Genomic DNA, 19,515 nt, shown 5'->3' on the forward strand with positions numbered 1-19,515 from the left:
CTATGCTTCCAGATCTAGAGCATCACCGGTGTATACCATGGTACAATAGACTTTTACTTCCTGAGTATTACCGGTGTGTATACCATGGCACACTATGCTTCCACTTCTGGAGCATTACCGGTGTGTATACCATGGACACTACGCTTCCACTTCTGGATCATTACTGGTGTGTATACCATGGCACACTAGGCATTTACTTCTGGAGCATTACCCATTTGTATATCATGGCACACTATGCTTCCACTTCCGGAGCATTACCAGTGTGTATACCATGGCACATTACACTTCCACTTCAGGAGCATTACCGGTGTGTATACCATGGGCACTATGCTTCCGGAACATTACCAGTGTGTTTACCATGGCACACTACATTTCCATTTCTGGAGCATTAGCATTGTGTTTATCATGGCACATTATGGTTCCACTTCTGGAGCATTACCGGTGTGTTTATAATGGCACACTATGTTTCTGAAGCATTACTGGTGTGCATGCCATAGCACACTACACTTCCACTTCCGCTTGCTAGAAATGCTCCACTTCCAGAGCAATACCGGTGTGTTTACCATGGCACACTACGCTTCCACTTCCAGAGCATTACCGGTGAGACTACCATGGCATACTGGGCTTCCACTTCCGGAGCATTACCAGTGAATACCATGGTACACTAGACTTTTAATTCCGGAGTACACCATGGCACACTACACTTACACTTCTGGAGCATTACCGGTATGTATACCATGAAACACAACTCTTCAACTTTTGGAGCATTACCTGTGTGTTTACAATGGAAGACTATGCTTCCACTCCCAGAGCATTACAGGTTTATATCATTGCACACTAGGCTTTTACTTTTGGAGTATTACCGGTGTTTTTACCATGGCACACTATGCTTCCTATTTGGATGCATTACCGGTGTATGCCATGGTACACTTGGCTTTTACTTCCAGAGTATTACCGGTGTGTTTACCATGGCACACTACGCTTCCACATCTGGAGCCTTACCGGTGTGCATACCATGGCACACTACACTTCTACTCTTGGAGTATTACCAGTGTGTTTACCATAGCACACTACACTTCCACTTCTGATTACTAAAAATGCCTCACTTTTGGAGCATTACCAGTGTGTTTGCCATGGCACACTACGCTTCCAGTTCCGGAGCATTACCGGTGTGTATACCATGGACAATATGCTTCCAATGCTTGAGCATTACCGGTGTATACCATAGTACAATAGGATTTTACTTCCTGAGTATTACCGATGTGTATACCAATGGCACACTCCGCTTCCACGTCCGGAGCATTACCGGTGTGCATACCATGGCACACTATACATTTACTTTGGGAGCAGTACCTGTGTGTATACCATGGCACACTATGCTTCCACTTCTGGAGCACTACCGGTGTGTATACCATGGCACACTACGCTTCTACTTTTGGAGCATTACTGGTGTGCTTACCATGGCACACTACGCTTCCACTTCCAGGGCATTACCAGTGTATACCATGGCACACTAGGCTTTTTCTTCTGGAGTATTACCAGTCTGTTTACCATGGCACACTATGCTTCCAAAGCATTATCAGTGTGCATACCATAGCACACTATCCTTCCAGTTCCGATTACTGGAAATGCTCCACTTCCGGAGCATTACCGGTGTGTTTACCATGGCACACTACGGTTCCAGTTCCGGAGCATTACTGGTATATACCATGGTACACTAGGATTTTACTTCAGGAGTATTACTGATGTGTGTACCATGGCAAACTACGCTTCCACTTTTGGAGCATTACTGGTGTGTATACCATAGCACACTATGCTTTCACTTTCAGAGCATTACTGATGTGTATACCATGGACACGTTGCTTCCAATTCCAGAACATTACCAGTTTGTATACCAAGGCACACTAGGCTTTTACTCCTGGAGCATTACCGGTGGGTATACCATGGCACACTACGCTCCCACTACTGGAGCATTACTGGTGTCTATACCATGGCACACTACGATTTCACTTCTGGAGCATTACCGGTGTCTATACCATGGCACACTAGGCTTTTATTTCCGGAGCATTACCCATGTGTATACCATGGACCCTACGCTTCCACTTCCAGAGCATTACTGTGTGTAAACCATGGCTCACTAGGGTTTTACCTCCAGAGCATTACCCGTGTATACCATGGCACACTATGCTTCCTCTTACGGAGCTTTACCAGTGTGTATATCACGTCACACTATACATTTAACTTGGGGAGCATAACCTGTGTGAATACCATGGCACACTATGCTTCCACTTCTGGAGCATTACCGGTGTGTATACCATGGCACACTACGCTTCTACTTTTGGAGAATTACTGGTGTGTTTACCATGGCACACTATGCTTCCAAAGCATAATCAGTGTGCATACCATAGCACACTATTCTTCCAGTTCCCATTACTGGAAATGCTCTACTTCCGGAGCATTACCGTTGTGTTTACCACGGACACGTTGCTTCCAATTCTGGAACATTACCAGTTTGTATACCAAGGCACACTAGGCTTTTACTTCTGGAGCATTACCGGTGTGTGTACTATGGCACACTACGCTGCCACTACTGGAGCATTACTGGTGTCTATACCATGGCACACTACGCTTTCACTTCTGGAGCATTACCGGAGTGTATACCATGGCACACTAGGCTTTTACTTCCGGAGCATTACCCATGTGTATATCATGGACACTACGCTTCCACTTCTGGAGCATTACCGGTGTATACCATGGCACACTAGGCTTTTACCTCCAGAGCATTTCCCGTGTGTATACCATGGCACACTATGCTTCCTCTTCCGGACCATTACCGGTGTGTATTCCTGGGCCAGCGAGGTACGTGGAAGTTGGTAAAAAGCAGCAATCCATACACTCCATGGGGCTGTTCATGTAGGTTATCAAACAGGAGCTCAAGCCATTGTCTTCGATCTCTCCAGCAGCCTTAAGCAGCATCGTACACGTTCACTGTTCAAGTGCAAGATGCTGCTTAAGGCTGCTGGAGGGAGCGGAGTCAGACAGTTTGACACATACATATTCCACTCTAGTCTATTTGCTGTCGCTAGCATTGCAGCAGTCTGCTATGAACTGCTTTTCTCTGTGGCCAGTATTGAAAAGACTAATTGCAGAGCAACAGCTGAATTATTGAATATGCATGTGATTGCACTTTACAGTACAGCCAGATTTAAAAAAAACAGATCAACGTGAATAGGTTCCTCCTACTGTGTGGGAGGGTAACAATCAGGGCCACCGGAATTATGTTGCAAGGGAGGGCATAATATGCAGCAGGGTTGCAAGATGCCTGGGAGCAACTCCACGTAGCATGTACGAGTAAGGACCCTAAACTTTTCTGGCTAACTGTAAACCAGGACGATTTTAATGGCAAAAGCAATGGAAGCATTGATGCCACAATCATGCCTGACACATGGGTAAAATATTTCTCTAGCCTTTATAAAATTGGTATTGACCCACACATTAGCAATATCTTCAACATGGGATATCAACCCTCGCACCACCATCAATAGATGAAGTGGAAAGGACCTTATCTCAAACTGTGAAGAACAAGGCCTCGTACCCTCACGGTATCCCTGCACACTTGTTCATGGCCAATACTCCACTGTGGCTTCCACTGTTAACAAACATCTTCAAATGATATGCGGCCCAGGGTCCCCCCGAATCGTGGAGAACTGTTACTATAGTCCCCATTTTTAAAAAGGGAGTCAGGTCGGACCCCAGATGCTACCGGCCAATATCTCTGATCAACAGTACCTGTAAAATCATGGGCAGTGTAATATTGGAGAGGCTAGAGGATTGGGTGTCGGAAAGTGGTAGCTTCTCTGACATCCAATATGGTTTCAGGAATGGCCTGGGCATAGTTGAACAGTGCCTTAATTTGCACCTGGTCATAGGTAAATACACCTTAGCCAAGCCTGGATCTCTATATCTTGGATTCATAGACTTGACATCTGCCTTTGACTGGGTGCAGAGAGGAAGGCTCTGGGAGAAAATGCTGACCATGGGCATCAATCCACCCATCGTGCACTTTCTGGCAGCTATGCATGAGGAAGTGAGGAGGAGAGTACGATACAGGGCAGGTGGCGAACTCATTGCTCCACTAAGGTTGGATTGTGGTGTACGTCAGGGCTGCATCCTTGCTCCCTTTTTATTTTGTTTATACATAAATGACTTTGAGAGCCAAATAAAAAAAGGGAACGTGGACGTACCACCGGTAGATCGCAGGTCACTACCAGCACTGCTATATGCGGACGTCTGCATACTGATGTCTAGAACCGGGGGGGGGCTGCAGAGGCTTCTAAATAGTTGTAACAGTCTCATGAACGACCTTGGCCTCAAAACAAATGTTGCAAAGTCTCACATCATGGTGGTGGGTAAAACCCCCAAGGTTTTAAAGACATGTTATATAACAAATGAAAAATTGTCTTATGTGTCGACCTTTTCTTATTTAGGGGTTTTGTTCGACCAAAATAGTTGAGGCCAAGATTAGGGGCTTTAATAAAAATGTTGAGGCCATCTTTAGATTCAATAAGAAATTAGACTCCAGCCCCATTAAAGTGATTATTGATATCTATAAAGCCCGTACGTGTGCTGTTACTCTGTATGGTGCTGGAGTTTGGGGCCCCAGTAACACCAAAGGCTTACAGAGGGCAGAGAACACGTTTATGAAACGACTAATGGCAGTAACTAAAAGCACCACTGCCATCATTTGCCACAGTGAATTGGGTATGATCCCATTGTCTTTTCGTATACAACTAGCTCCTCTACTCCTATGGTATCACATCTGGGCAAAAGAAGAAGCAGCCTTGAATCGTGCTCTCATTCTAGACTGTTTAAAATTGAATCCCCTGGATTTCTTACATTAGCGCACAGCTTGAGAAACTGAGACTGCCAGATTGCTTTGAAAGTCCTGGTAATATAGCCAAAGTATTGGGAACCAGGATGAAAAAAGAATTCTTAACCCACCTGTACTCGACTAGAGATAACCTGGAGAGGGGTAAAAAAAGGTTGTTGACCACTCACTTTTGATTTGCACACCAGGCATTGTGCCATACCTCTCCTTTTATTTTAGTCACCCTAAAAGGTTTTATCTGATAAGATTTAGGATGGGCACTTCCTACTTACTAGTGTCATACCCACGTGATGCACATTGTGATGCTAATTTGGAATTGTGCCCATGCGACTCAAAGTCAGTTCAGTGCACCTTGCATTTTATGTTTTTTCTAAACTCTATACAGAATAGAGACATGCCTTTTTGAAACCGCTTTTTCAATTTTTAAATATTCGAAAGTGTCAGGCTGCATTATGTTATCTTCAATTGCTAAACAATTAATTCATTTGTTTGATGGTGTGTAAGTATATCTCCACGACCGTTCGGCAACGGGACATTGTTGAAAAATGATCACCTTGTATACTGACTACATCATCATGCCTGTGTCCTAAGACTGTCTGTGTGGAAATATAATTTGATATTGCTTCATTTTAGAAAGTGAAGTTAATACCCATAGGGAACTTTGCACACAGATGTTTTTCTATGTGTGGTATTAATCAGATTGCGGTCCAATTCATGGAATTATAGCTCTCAGTGATTGGTTCCACAAAAAAGTCTGGCATCTGGTTACTTGTAACCATCACTGCTATGGACTTATCATTGATTGTTTGCATTTTAATTTACTATGAATTGTTTGCATCCTATTTTATGAACTGTTTTTTATGATGCTCTCTTTTATGGCTGGCACACAACCGAATAAAGATTTTTGACTGACTGGCAGCAGGGTTGAGTAAATTATGTGGCAAGAAAAGGCAAATTACGAGGCACAATGCTGCACATATTTAAAGGTATTAACTCATTATTTTGCAATTTTCTAAACATGCTAACACTGTCTGAGCTTTGGATTCACTTCATTAGTACCAGGGTAACACCCAAATATAGCAATAGGCAGCAGATTGATGATCAGTTAGGTTTTGTAAAGGGCCTTCAGCAGCGCTGCAAGGAAATGCATGGGTTCTCGGATTTCCACTTCCGGCAGTGCCACATATTTCAGTCCGTATTAATCTAGGATAGGCCCATGTGATGTGACATTACATTAAACAAATCTGTGCCTGGGCCACGGAGTTAACAACAAGGAGGAAAGATTGCAGGCTTTCTCCCTTGGTCTGTTTCCTGCTGTGAATATATTCCATTTTGTGTGGGACATCTGCTTTTGGTGAATACCATTCCTGTGGACGAGTGCCTTCTCTGGGTTCTTAGGTCTTCATGATCTGGCTAGGGAGCAGGCTTATGCATGGCCCTGTGGGACATTTAAAGTCATGGTTATGGCCACTGCGAAATATTGTACAGGAAAACATCAAAGTTATTGGAACATATCTGTTATGGAGCTTAAATAATCGTAGTACAATAAAAATACCTCAGCTCTTCAATAAAAATGCATTGAATGGAATCATGTTGTGTTCTGCAGTATTAATGTTCTTTCCAAATTAGTTACGAGATTTAATTAAAAAAACGTAATTTACGAATTTCACTTTTTTGTTATATACAGTTATTGCCTGCTTGCAGAGCGAACACATTCATATGAGTTACCATGCTACAAAATCACTACGGAAAACAGAAATATTTGTAGTACGCAACACAAATGCTAAAATAATAATACAACATTTGAGGGGAAAGATGGGGCCCTGAGATGTACAGTACCTTATAGAGTGCCTCCTGGCTTTTAATGTTTATTCCTTGCTATCTCATGTCCAGCCTGACAAATCACAATTTATATTCTCTCAGTAGTTTTCATTTCTAAAGGTATATCATTAAATGAAGAAATATGTGAGGTACTCAGCATTGTAATCTCAAAGTCTGTTATGATACACACACACATACATTTCACAAACACACATCATATCACAACTCACCACTACATTCCACACCATGCCAGTGCCCTTACGTCACTGCACTAAGCACAACTTGCACACATACTTTACAGTACTAAACACCACAGCTACATTGCTCTACACCATACCTTAAAAACATTGCCAATTTCCCTGGCTAAACACTTATAAGGTGCCAAAGGCGAGACCTATTGGCTGCCAATTCTTGTTTTATTTAAAGATATCTCCCACAACATAGATATAGACTATATCCAGAAAGATATGTAGGAATTAGACAGCTAGAAAGACAAATTGTAAATGTTTTGTGACTTATCATGCTTTTTTGGACATGGGCTCGATTTCCATATACTTTGATATGGCTTTTCCGTAGTACGTCCACCACAAGTATTTTACATTGTGAAAGACACATAAAGGAAATTAATAAGGAATAATTATTCTGGACAGTTAAGGCTAAATAACTTTCACCGGAACATCTTCAAGGCTATGCCCTAAAATATGCTCCAAGGATATTAAGTCTTTTGCTATTGTAGAAAAGTTTACTGCATGCTGGAAACCTTTTACTCCTAGAAGCTATGGCTTGGTTTGTCCCAGTAGAGATTTTATTCAGTGGGAAGAGCCCAGTGAACTAACATACTGGAAAGCTGACGTGCACTATTACTAGTAATAAAGTGTATTCTGGACAGGTATGGCTGGATTTGTCTACTAGGGCATTTATAATATTTTCATACACATTGAGAGGCTTGTTGCGATCTAAATTAAAATATTTATGATTATTAGAGAAGATGAGACACACATTTTCACATTACATGATCCTAACCTTTTCAGGACAGTACAGAACAACCTCAATAATAAGCTAGGAAAGTCCTGGGCCAAGGTGTGGCTTGGTGTTTTGGCCTCACCAAAATATGTTTCATGGTTGACCAAGACAACATGCATGGGTGATCTGTCCCTGTGGCTCCCAAATTTGAAACAATATCCGGTAGATATGAAACAAAATTCTTGACTTCCATAACAAAATATATAAATAGATGTAAACTCACTTAATGATACATGCCCTTACCAAGTATCCAACCATATATGATAGAAAGTTATCTAGAGGGAGTGGTAAGGTTCTGGTTAATGCTTAAGAACTCATGTTTTTAAATTGTCTGTTCTTTTCTAATAAACTTTCAATGTAATATTTTCTATAATTTTTTCATTTGCAATCATTTTTTAATTTCCTAACTTTCCATTTATTTTTAAGGAAATATTGTTGGTATTATTTCTGTTGCAGTCAATGTGTAATGTATTTCACAGTTTTATTTACCCATTGATTGCAATGAGAACACATTTTTTTTTGCTGCAATCTGCACCCTCTTAGAGAGGCGAGTGACCCATTTTCTGGACTGCCTCCCCCTGAACCCCTGAGGATCGTGACTCCGCCTCACTTGATTTATGTACAATGTGACCCCCGGGTCCCTGACTTTTTGGAGAGATGTTGCCGGAGTGAAGGTGCTTTCACGAGAAGTTTACTGAGCGAGTGGAGAAGAAAACCGAGGCGTCCCGCATGATCTTAAAATGGGACCGTCTTTCTCCCTTGCAACTACTAGACGGTAGGCTCCCCTTAAGTCCCTCTGAAAATGTGTGGTGGCTCCGGAGAGGTCCCAGGCCCATACCTGCCATAAAGGGTGTTGACCACTGCAGTTGAAAGATGAAGAGACAACCACTCGATGCCTGACCCTAAGATGGCCCCTTGAAGGAGACCCCCCACTATTGAGCTTCAACTCAGCAAGCCTTAAGAACATGACTAATTGGGAAAGTTTCAGTGGGGGAACAAGACAACGAACAAGGGCGCACTAAGAAAACCACAAAGGAGAGATATGGTGGGGGGCGAGCTAATGAGAAGGAGATGAATGCATCTATTCCATGACAAAAGAGCGCCCAGCGGAGCTTCAGAGAGAGGTACAGCTGCAGGTGTATGCAGGGAGACTGCTCCGGATTAGATAGGGGGGAGTACTCCAAAGTGCCCAGGGTCCCCCTACCACTGGGATCCTGCTCAAATGCCCAAAACTCGACACTGCTGCTGGGAATGGGGAAGATCTGTGACTTTGAAACTCTCCCTTTCACCACCCCTCTCTCCACTCTTGACCTGGGGGCGAGCTGGAGGATGAGGCGGACGGCGTTTACCAGCAACACTGTGACTGGTGCTCTTGATGGAACTTTAACAATGCTCCCTGGATGGAAACCAAAACTGTCTGTACTTACCTCGGTGCCCGAGCAACTTTGGTTGATGCCCGGTGGAGCTGTCATATGCAGCTATGGAGGAGTTTGGCTCTGGTTCAACACTCAGCCGGCACCTACCCAGCCGGACATCGGACATTGTTTTCCTTGCCTCCCGTTGTGTTTTCTAACCTGCATTCCCTACCCCAGTTTACCATTCCCCCTCTACCTCTTCACTCCCCATAAGACATGCGTACGCCCTAATAATCCTACATTATTGTGTAATCTCATGTTTTTTTCTTTTCTCCTGTGTCTACACTTGCCTATGTAATTATGGAACCTGTAACTCACTGATCCTCATGTAAAGCGCTCTGATACCTCTTGGTTTAGCCAGCGCTATATAAAACTTTACAAATAAATAAATAAAATAAAATAAAACAATGACTATTATTTATCTTATAGGAAATTGCTGATATTGATTCCATTTTGTTATTTGATTTCCACTGATTTTTGTGTTACATTTGTGGACTCAATTAGCTGTGATGACAATCAGGATTTTTCCTTTTATTTTATTGATCCCTAATACAACACTTTCAAATGTAAATCTCAGCGAAAATGTTCATTTTTCAGATATTTCATTTATTGTAAATTGTCTTTATTAGTATTGTATTTTTCTGTCCCTTTGTAAATCATACCCTCCTTCCTTGATTCCTAAGCCATGTTTCTTATGAGATGATATTCTTTTTAAATTTAGTGAATTTAAGGTTGTGTATTCCTTAGTGTATTGTGATAACGTTTTGAATTAATCATTAGATCCATATGTTATTTCCAGGCAAGTCTACCAAAGATGAGCAAACGTTAGCCTCCTTAAAACCTGTTTACAGCCAGGGAACAGCCAATGTTCCTTGTTCCAACAGAACACATTTGTCACATTATTGGTACATTCTCCAATTAGTTACAATAGTATAATTTCTTGTTAATTGTGCATAAATTAATTACAGCACCAACAAATACATTACTGTTACATTTCTGGTGACTTGTCACAGGGTTCCTAGACTAGGTTAAGCATCTTTAAGAATTCCCTAGATCCATGTTAGGTCTTTACAATATTGTATTGATTCACTATTTTTTTCACTTTATGTTCAATTTTAGCGTTCCATTTCAGTTTACACAAGAATGTCTCTCATTCAAAGTACAATGAGACACAAAAAATATGAACCGGCAAACTGACACTAATATGTAAAGTAAAAAAATAAGTTGAATACTTATAAAGTATAGGTGGATATTTTTGAAACAATGAATCTGCCTTAGGATTCCCCATTACCCTTCTCCACACACTCTTTTTCATAATTTTTTTTAACTAATTTAACGCAATACGGTGATAAAAGGGCAAGACTTCTTATCCAGTTGCATCTGGGTCGGCAAAGGGAACTGTGAAGTTGAGTAATTTATCATTACAGAAAAACATTATAGTCAACTCAGACACTTCACAGCACTCCCACAGTTGTGTAGCAGAACTCTTCCTCTTTTAGATTCATGTTGGGTAACCAGTATATTCGATCTTGGATGGTTTAGAATATGTGACTAATACCAAAAGCACATCATATATGCAATCTTGATTGAAAGAACCAAAATTATGATCACATTTTGGCTATCTATTTGAGCTCTGACTGCACCAGATTAAGTGAATCAATGTTTTACTCTTTTCATTACAGTGCTTCAAACAATTACACACCTTTTACCAACCCTGCCCAATCTGTCTATTAGCCCCAGCTATCAAAGGGAACACATAGCATTTCCATGCTTAAGGGACTGGAGTGAGCTCACTGCCTTGACAATTCCAATAAGGAGACATATGTTTTAGTACCCATCTTTCAAACATAGGGATGCCTATACTCTCTGTCTCCTCTACTCTACAATGCATCTAGGAACATTCTGGCATGTTTTTATCTTTTATGACTTGGCTCCAGAACTGTATTGGCCAAAATCCTTATCACATCCAAAATGCTATTTAGAGCTACATCTTCAAGAAAGTGTATCTGTTGGGAAAATTTCATTTAGAGGTCTTAGTATAAAAGAGATAAAGAAGCTCTGATACCACTGAACATTGCTGTTCAAGTACACACTTTATGCGATTCCCACACCCCTCGCTTAAACCTGCCGTAAGGGAACTTTACTATTCTAGAGGTCTTGAGAAGTACCACATTGCTTGATATTTAATAATTTTGAATGAGTGTTTTCTATAGTAATGTTTTGCTTTTCCTTTTTAAAATACTAACCCTAGACCAAAGTATTTACTTTATTATCTTATTATATCCTTCTGTTTTACCCAAGGTTGGTGCAGAGTTTCATCTTTGTCATGTGCTTTTATATGCAATGTTGTGTATTTGCTCTGCTGTGTAATATACATAACATTGAATGCCTTTTCTCTGAGAAGCTCTTTAAAGAGCTAGCCTAGCTATCAAACATGAGCATGGAAGCCTTTGGTAAACATATGGCACTGTTAAATTAACCTCTGTATATATATTGGCTAACTTTGTTTTGCTAACCTATTTTTTCAAAATGCATGCCATACTTTTCCAAGTTGGAGTATATTTGTCCATCATAAAAGGAACCAAGCTAATACATATGTCAGCCTAGAACGCAGTGGATATATAATGTTTTGTCCAAAAAAGATGTATATAAAAGGAACATGTAAAAAAGTATTGTAAGAATAGATGTAGTTTCACAAAAGACATACGTTTATAGAATTGAAGCAATGTTGTATTTGGTGTATGCTTTGAACTAGAGGAGCCCTTTTTTACTGTTTTAGGACGGTAATTATACTTGTGCATTGGTTTATTTACTTTCTATCATAGAACACCTAACACTGTTACTCTCAGAGGAAACAGTATCCAATTATGTCTGTCTTCTTCCTCTTCTGTATGTACACTCATTGATTCACAAAGCAGTCCTTCAAGTTCGAGTCGATGATTCTCTCGGGCTGAAAACAAAGTTCTCTGTTTTTTAAAAAAGGTTTCTGTTTTAACCAGGTATGCCCTCTTCGGTAAGGTGTGCATTAGATTCTGTTTTATCGTCAAAATACTTATTTATATTTACTGTCTTTATTTCTGTTGCGTTTATCTCAAATTTGCAACAACCTACGTGCTAAGGGTGCAAATGGATTTGTTTGGAAAAAAACGTAACATTCCCCAGATAAAAAAATAAAGAAGTAGAACAGCAGTGGTTTTAGCATAACATCTTGTTCAACATTGTTCAGCAGTTTTTATCTGTAAGCCTATGAAAAGTTTGTGTTTTTGTTCGCCCAACATATAATTTGTGAACAATGACATTTTCCTGAAGTAGTGTAGGAAGTAAATATCAAAAGTTGCCACCAGTGGATGTTTGCGTCCACATTTAAAACACTATCAGTGATATTGTCGGAAATCTGTACAGTATCCAGTGAAACAGAGATGCGACCATGTAGCAAATCGTATTCTGTTTCTGCAGTTATTCCAGTTACATTTACCGGCGCTGGCAGACTAGCCCTTTTATGACATTTCTAGATCACCAACACCAAAAACACTTGAGAGGATTCAAGGATGGTAGTTATCTGCAATTCTGCTAAGTGGCGCCATGGCTTCATTGGACACAGGTTTATCATTACGGAGCATCATCTAAAGCAAACCTTACATTTCTACCTGAGTATTTCTGTAACAACTCCAATGGCTCACAATTATGGAGCTAGATCAGAGACACATGGAATTTCTTACAGGCACTGTACAACACCCAGAGTCATTTTCCGATACACTATGCTGACACATACTGAGTACAGGCCTTCATCTATTAGGTCAATACAGCGCACTGCACACTGAATCCCCTTATAGTGAAGCCTTAGCTGTAAAGAAGAGTAACCTGACCTGCTATTTAGGAAATGCTGTTTAAGAAAATAAAACAGTCATTATTGCATTTTGCGATTCCTTAATTGCAAAAAATAAGGGATCGCAATTAAGGAATTGCAAAATGCAATGCACAAAGAAATTGCTAAAAAATTTGCGATTTCTTATTATTCCTTAATTGCGACTCGCAATTTGCGAGTCGCAATTAAGGAATACCTCCCCATTCATTCCTATGGGCCTAGAGACCCATAGGAATGAATGGGAAGAAATTCTCAATTTGCGATTAGCAATTAGCGAATCGCATATTGAAAATGCGATTTCAAGGGTGCAGGGGTGTCCAAAGGACACCCTGTGACACCCCTGAAATCAATCTGTGCACATATGTTGTGCCCACACATGCCCTTAGGGCATGTGTGGGCACAACATGAAACTTTGAAAAATGCACAAAAGTGCATTTTTCAAAGTTTTCTCAAATTACCATGAGGTTCAACCTCATGGTAATTTGCTCCCCTTAATTGCGAAATCGCAATTTTTTAATGTTTCATGCATTGCATTTAAGGAATCGCAAAATGCGATTCCTTAAATGCAATCGCAATTTGAGAATTCACAAATATTTGCGAATTCTTAAATTGCGAGGGCCTTGACCCTTCATGCATTCCAAAAGAGGATTTTGCGATCGCAAACGGCCGATTTTGCGATTCGCACCGTTTGCGAATGCAAAATACTTTGATGCATGTGCCTGTACTACCTTTATCTCATTCGAATGGTCTAGCGAAATATAATTACTTTGTACAAAACAACTATTCTAATTAATGACACATTGTGTAACCATGTCTTATCAAAAGATACGATGTTTCACCAATAACTGTAAAAAAAAATTTTACAACATAAAACATACATTGTTAACACTAGACAAACTAATGGCTACATTATAACCAGTCAAAACAATTCAAAACATAACAGCCAGTAGTTGCTTAAGTGATATATGTCTATGTCGAGTACTTTGTTTCAAATGTTTTCATGCCAGCTAGACGTTTAAATGTATTCCCAGTAGGTTTACAGCCCAGTAGGGCCGTAGGGCCGGACTGGCTACCGGACGTTATGGAATGCTGCTGAGCTGGGGGATGATTTAGTTGATGGACACCTGCGTGTACTGAACAAAATTCGTTTTACTTTAATTATTTCGAAGTACACGCAGGTCTCCATGTATGAAATGAGCCCCCAGCTCGGCAGAATTCCAAAACGCCCGGTACTCAGTCCGGCCCTGCCCTGCTCCCATGTTTGCTTCACATTTCCCCTCCCTCTACTACCAGTCTTGCCACAGATGAACTTGAAAGAAGCTATTAGCAACATGGTTTTACCCATGTGACCACACACATTGCAAACTGGTACATTTAGAACAGGTGTTTTTGCTTTTTGCATGCGATACTCACTCACTGATGTGAGTCCAGGATACAGAAAATGTATTCCTTTGGAAGCAAAAGGATTGTTTAAGGAAAATAAAAACTCTGGCCCTTTAGTTAATCTTTGGGGTGGACGCCTCCTTTCAAAGTAGCAGACTGTCATGTTGTACGTATTTATATAGTGCACTATCACCCGTCAGGCAAAAACAGCACCACATGCTACATCTCTAGCAGGTAGGTTGAGCCCTTCACAAATCAGAAGTGCCCGGTTGGGACATAACCTGCTCATTAAAATTAAAAGCACCTGCAGTGGGGGGAAGCACCATCCCCTTACTCGACGTAATCAAGGAGAATTAGGCACTAATGTCCCAAGAAGCAACATCATCCACACCACCAGCTGCGTTCCCCAGCACCACTAAACACGCCACAAATGGGGAACAAATGTCCTTTAGGCAGGAGTGGACCAGCTTCAGTTCCCAGTAAGTGTCCAGTTGCTTGTAGCAGTTAGTATCTTCCTGCAGCCAATAGGCCAGCAGGTGCCCCCTCACCGCTCGATGTTTTGACTTACTACCAGTTAAAGAGCAGCCCTACAGGCCATTGATGATAGTTTTCTGAAGGCCCGCTGACATTCTTTGTGTCAGAGGAGATACTTACTAACCTGTCCCCAGGCAGACTTGTCACACGCCTCTATGCTGGAATACAGGCAACTGCACGGACCTGCATGACTACGACATGCCAGATGTGGTCGGCTGCTCTGGATATTCCCTTTAGGGAAGAGCAGTGGAGGTACTGCTTATTTAAATCTAGGGCCATCTCCCCAAACTATAGGCTTTGTTTAATTCATTTTAAATATCTGTATAGAGTGTATTGTACGTCTGAGCAGTTGGACAGTATGGGTCTGGTGGACGATGTAAGCTGGGTGCACTGTGCTGTGCCTGCTAATGACTTTTTGCATTTAGCATGGGAGTGCCCTAGTTTTGAGCGTTTCTGGTCTGACATCTTTGAGGCTGGTGCTCGGATCATGGGCTGTTTGCCCGAGCGATTACCATGATTATCGCCGCTTGGCTATGTTAAGATGTTCAATACAATCAACAAGAGAGAAAGGGTCAATCAGCCACTCTCATACCCCTTGACAGTAATAGTTTTTCAATCAACGAAAGAGTGACAATGTAACTGAGGTAGAAAAGTAAAAAAATTATTATTTATGTAGTAAAGTTTCTACCACCAGGATAGGATAGAACCAATAGGGAGAAAGAATTAAATAGATATACTAGGTGTAAAGAAAAGAACCCTCAGGCACCAACTGAAAGTTGGTAGCCAGTTGTCTTCATCGGGTCCTTGTAGAAAGGATGATAACGAAAAAGTCTGGTGAGAAATAGTGAGTTAAAAGGAGTGTGGACTACTCCTCCGACTGAAACTCTCTTTTAATACGAGGGTAGTTCTAACCCCATTAAAAACAGTGAAAAATAGGGGACATGGAAATGGTTATGTTAATTTGAACCATCACGTCCTTCGTGTTAGTCAAAAAAGGAAAATAAGGAAAAAGACACACAGGGTCGACATGTTTCTGCTAAAGAGCCAGTAGTCAGCTCAGCATTCATCAGGACCAGAAAAGGTTCAACACCACATGTTTGGCACACGCTAAGGTGCCTAAACTCGGTGGTGTAGAACAATGAAAAAAGTTTTTACAACCTTAACTTTAAGTGTTGCACGGGAGGTGTTTGTATCCAGTCACTTTAAATAGTGAAAAGACTGTTAAATCTGTAATATATAAACAGAAAAGAAACACAGAAGATAGTTAAATCTAAAATGCAATTTGGAGAAGTGGCAACAATGTTTTCATTCTTTATAAACAGCCTCGAACATCCTTAAGAAACTCCCCATGGTCATTCATACCCTTGCGCCTGACGAAAAAGCGCAAACAGTTTCACAACTATTGTTTAGCAAAGCAAACATTTTTTGCAGCGTTCATGGCATTGTTTCTAGCCAAATGGGACTATGCTTCTAGAATACCTCGTAATCACATTATGAACGGGAAAAGGCGCATGTCCTCCGATTAAAAAAAGGGTGCATGTATTTTTCAGAAAATGCTCGTTACAAACAAGAATGGTAGTAGTTACTTGACATCAGGGAAACAAAACGATAAATTAATTGTAGAGTAAACACTCACAAATAATTATTAATGGAGACACCCCATAGGCTGGTGGCAGGGAGATATCTTCACGCCCAGAGTCTCTAAGGGAAAACAAAACAAAGAGAACGGCAAAACCAGTATATTACTCGACTGCCCAGCCATTACATTGCAGTCATCAGGTTTACGGGAGCTTTTTGGGAAAAAGGCCCGGCAGACAAGTATCGTGAAATAAAGGCTTGACTCACTTGCTTCTGGGCGACTGCCCGCCCAGAGACCTAGCTCATCCACATCCACAGCCTGTAACAACTAGCCGCCATGTTGGGCGTGGAATATACATAGGAAACGTGATCAACGTGACTGGTGGTCACGTTACTCCCGCTTCAAGTTTAGTTCTTAAAGTGACCATGATGTTATTTTCTAGGTGTCAGGATCCACTGCTACTGCGTGATGTCTTTTATATATTAGGAATTTATCGATGCAGTTTTGTTCCTAAGAATGTGTCTACCAAAACCTCAACAATGTGCCTTATACAAATAATTAATCACTCAAAACCTTTGGTAAACTAACATCGAGCCATATCGGAGATACATCGACATGGCAAAAAAATGATTTTATTTCTATGTTAAGATGTTCCCCTTGAGGTGCGTAAACTCACTGTGATCACGCTGCTGCTGGCTAAATGCAGGGTTGCTGCTGTTTAGTGCTTTGAATGAGCAGGTGAGAAGTTTGAACTGAGTGCGCTACTGTATTGATACCCAGTGGAGATTCCTGTTGTATGGCATGATGTGTGACTTACATGCCCGGTCTGATGGCTTAGTGGATTAATGCGTCCACTGTAAGGGCCTGTGTTAGAACTCATGGTCACACGTTCAAATCCCGGAGGGCCTACCCATCTGAGGTCGATAAAATGAGTACCATTGATTTGGGTAAAAATAAACATGTAATTCATCACCAAGATACCCTTGGGTGAATGTGCAGTTTACAAATGCACGTTATGTTGCATCGAAGGTTGAGAATGCATCTGGCTGCCATGTTCAGGATGGCTTGTAGTCTTATGATGAGTTGCTTGGTGATTCTGGTGTGGACGGCATTCCCATAGTCTGGCCTGCTGGTGGCGAGGTTGTGGGTGATGGTTTTTCTGGTATTGCTCTTTAGCCATTGCTGATTTTCCCCAGCATCCTCAGGGTGTGAAAGCAGGAAGTTGTGATGATGCCCAGCTTGCTGTAAATGATGATGCTAAGGTTCTTGGAGTGGGAGGTGGGGGTAGGTGTGGGGTCAAGGTTGGTCAGCCACCAAGTACAGTTCCAGGGTGTGATGTTTTTTACCAAGAATCACTACCTCTATCTTGTCTGTATTGAGCTTCTGTCATTCGGGCTTTATCACGATGGCACCACCAGTCATGCAGGCAGTGAACTTGTTCCTGGTTTTGTGCTTTTTTTCCAAGAGGGACAGTATGAATTTTGTATCATCAGCTTATGAGTGTATGTGATGTCATCAGCACAGATGAGGTCTGACTGTTGGTGCCCTTCCGGTAAAAAGGGTGCAGATCCATTGGAGAGTAGATCCTTAGATGCCAACCTTATGAATTAATCTAATCGGGATTGGATCATCCAAATGTTGTCAGCTACTTATAAGAGGCCTATCTCTATATTGTGATTTCATCTGAAGCCTGATTGTGTGGCATCGAGGAGCTGGTCATTGAAAAGTTGGTCAGTGAGGCATCTATTGATGGATTTTTCTAGGACATCAACAGGGTATGGTAGGAGGGTGATTGGTCAGTAGTTTGAGGGTTTTGCAATGTCTTATCAGGGCTTCTTCAGGAGGGAGGTGATGAATGCACACTTCCAGACATCAGGGAAAGTGGCTGTGTTGATAGAGGTGTTGAGGACAGGGTAGCACTTTGCTGATGAGGGTTGAGCCTTTGTTGAAGGCGTTGCAGGGCAGGCTTCAGAGGAGGTCAGATGGGGCCTCATGGTGGTTGGCCTTCATGATTGTTGTGGTTTCCTCTTTGGTGATATGGTTCCCTGTTGAAGGGGTATTGCCTTTGCCTGATACCAGAAGACTTATTGAAAAGTTAATGGGGTCCAGTTGTGTTTTAAAGTTGGCGTAGATGACTATGATTTTGTTGGAGAAGACATTTGAGAGTTCATTGCACAGTTCCTTGATTGGGGTGATTTTGCTGATGGTTGCTGCTAGTGTGGTGAAATCCTAGATGGCAAAGAACATTTCTTTGCTGCTGGAGCTGTTGATGTGCTCGGCTAGAGTCTTCCTTTTATTTCCCATTTTTGCTGCTGATAGTGTGCCTAGGTGGAGTTGAATACTTCCTTGTCTGATTCTTCTTAGCTTAATCTCCACCTCCGAACCAGTTGCTAGCAGTGCCATTTGGTCATTCTAAGATCATCCATTTGCCAGCTGGCTTGCATTTGTGTTCTTACTACTTGGCTTCATTCCCAATGGGCCAGGGTCTTAGAGCAGGCAGTGATCCAGTTGGTAAATTTTCTGATGTCGTTGGGTAAATGGGCTGTGTACTCCGGTTGTTTTTTGTGGAGGGCAAAAGGCCTATGCACCTCTGATATTTTCTTCCAGTGTTGGCAATCAGCACCTGTCAGGATGGTTCTTCCACGGTGGGAACTTTTGATTGAGAAACTGACCATGGCGCTGTCGATCTAGGTGACAGATGTGGGTGTTTGATTATGATACTGTTGAATGAGGTAAAAATGAGGTCCAGTATGTACCCACAAGTATCTATAAGGACTGAGATGTGTTAGGTGAATCTCAGGAGTGAGTATTTAAGGAAGCATGCAGAAAAATGTACAGGGAGAGCAGGTGAATTCTCGTTCTGTCATGTGGGGCATGGTGCGGCAGCAGTGAAGTGACCAGCAGCAGGGTTGAGTGTGTGGAGAGATGAGAGAAACAGGGGTTGGGTAAGTAAAGTGAAGATCCAAGGACCCTGGTGCTGAGCATGGTCTTGGCATGAATGGATGCT

The 19,515-nt window shown here is 41.6% G+C and overlaps 1 long non-coding RNA gene across 1 annotated transcript; it reads right to left on the reverse strand.

Moving 5' to 3' along the window:
- Positions 1-15,692: 15,692 nt before the first annotated feature.
- On the reverse strand, positions 15,693-16,819 carry LOC144771994 (uncharacterized). The gene is made up of 3 exons (XR_013599583.1): positions 16,775-16,819; positions 16,566-16,630; positions 15,693-16,156 (listed from the first exon to the last, which is right to left on the reverse strand). It is a non-coding gene; the product is annotated as an uncharacterized LOC144771994 (long non-coding RNA).
- Positions 16,820-19,515: the final 2,696 nt, after the last annotated feature.

The sequence above is a fragment of the Lissotriton helveticus genome, chromosome 8 (genome assembly GCF_964261635.1).
Source record: "Lissotriton helveticus chromosome 8, aLisHel1.1, whole genome shotgun sequence".
Taxonomy (NCBI): Eukaryota; Metazoa; Chordata; class Amphibia; order Caudata; family Salamandridae; genus Lissotriton; species Lissotriton helveticus.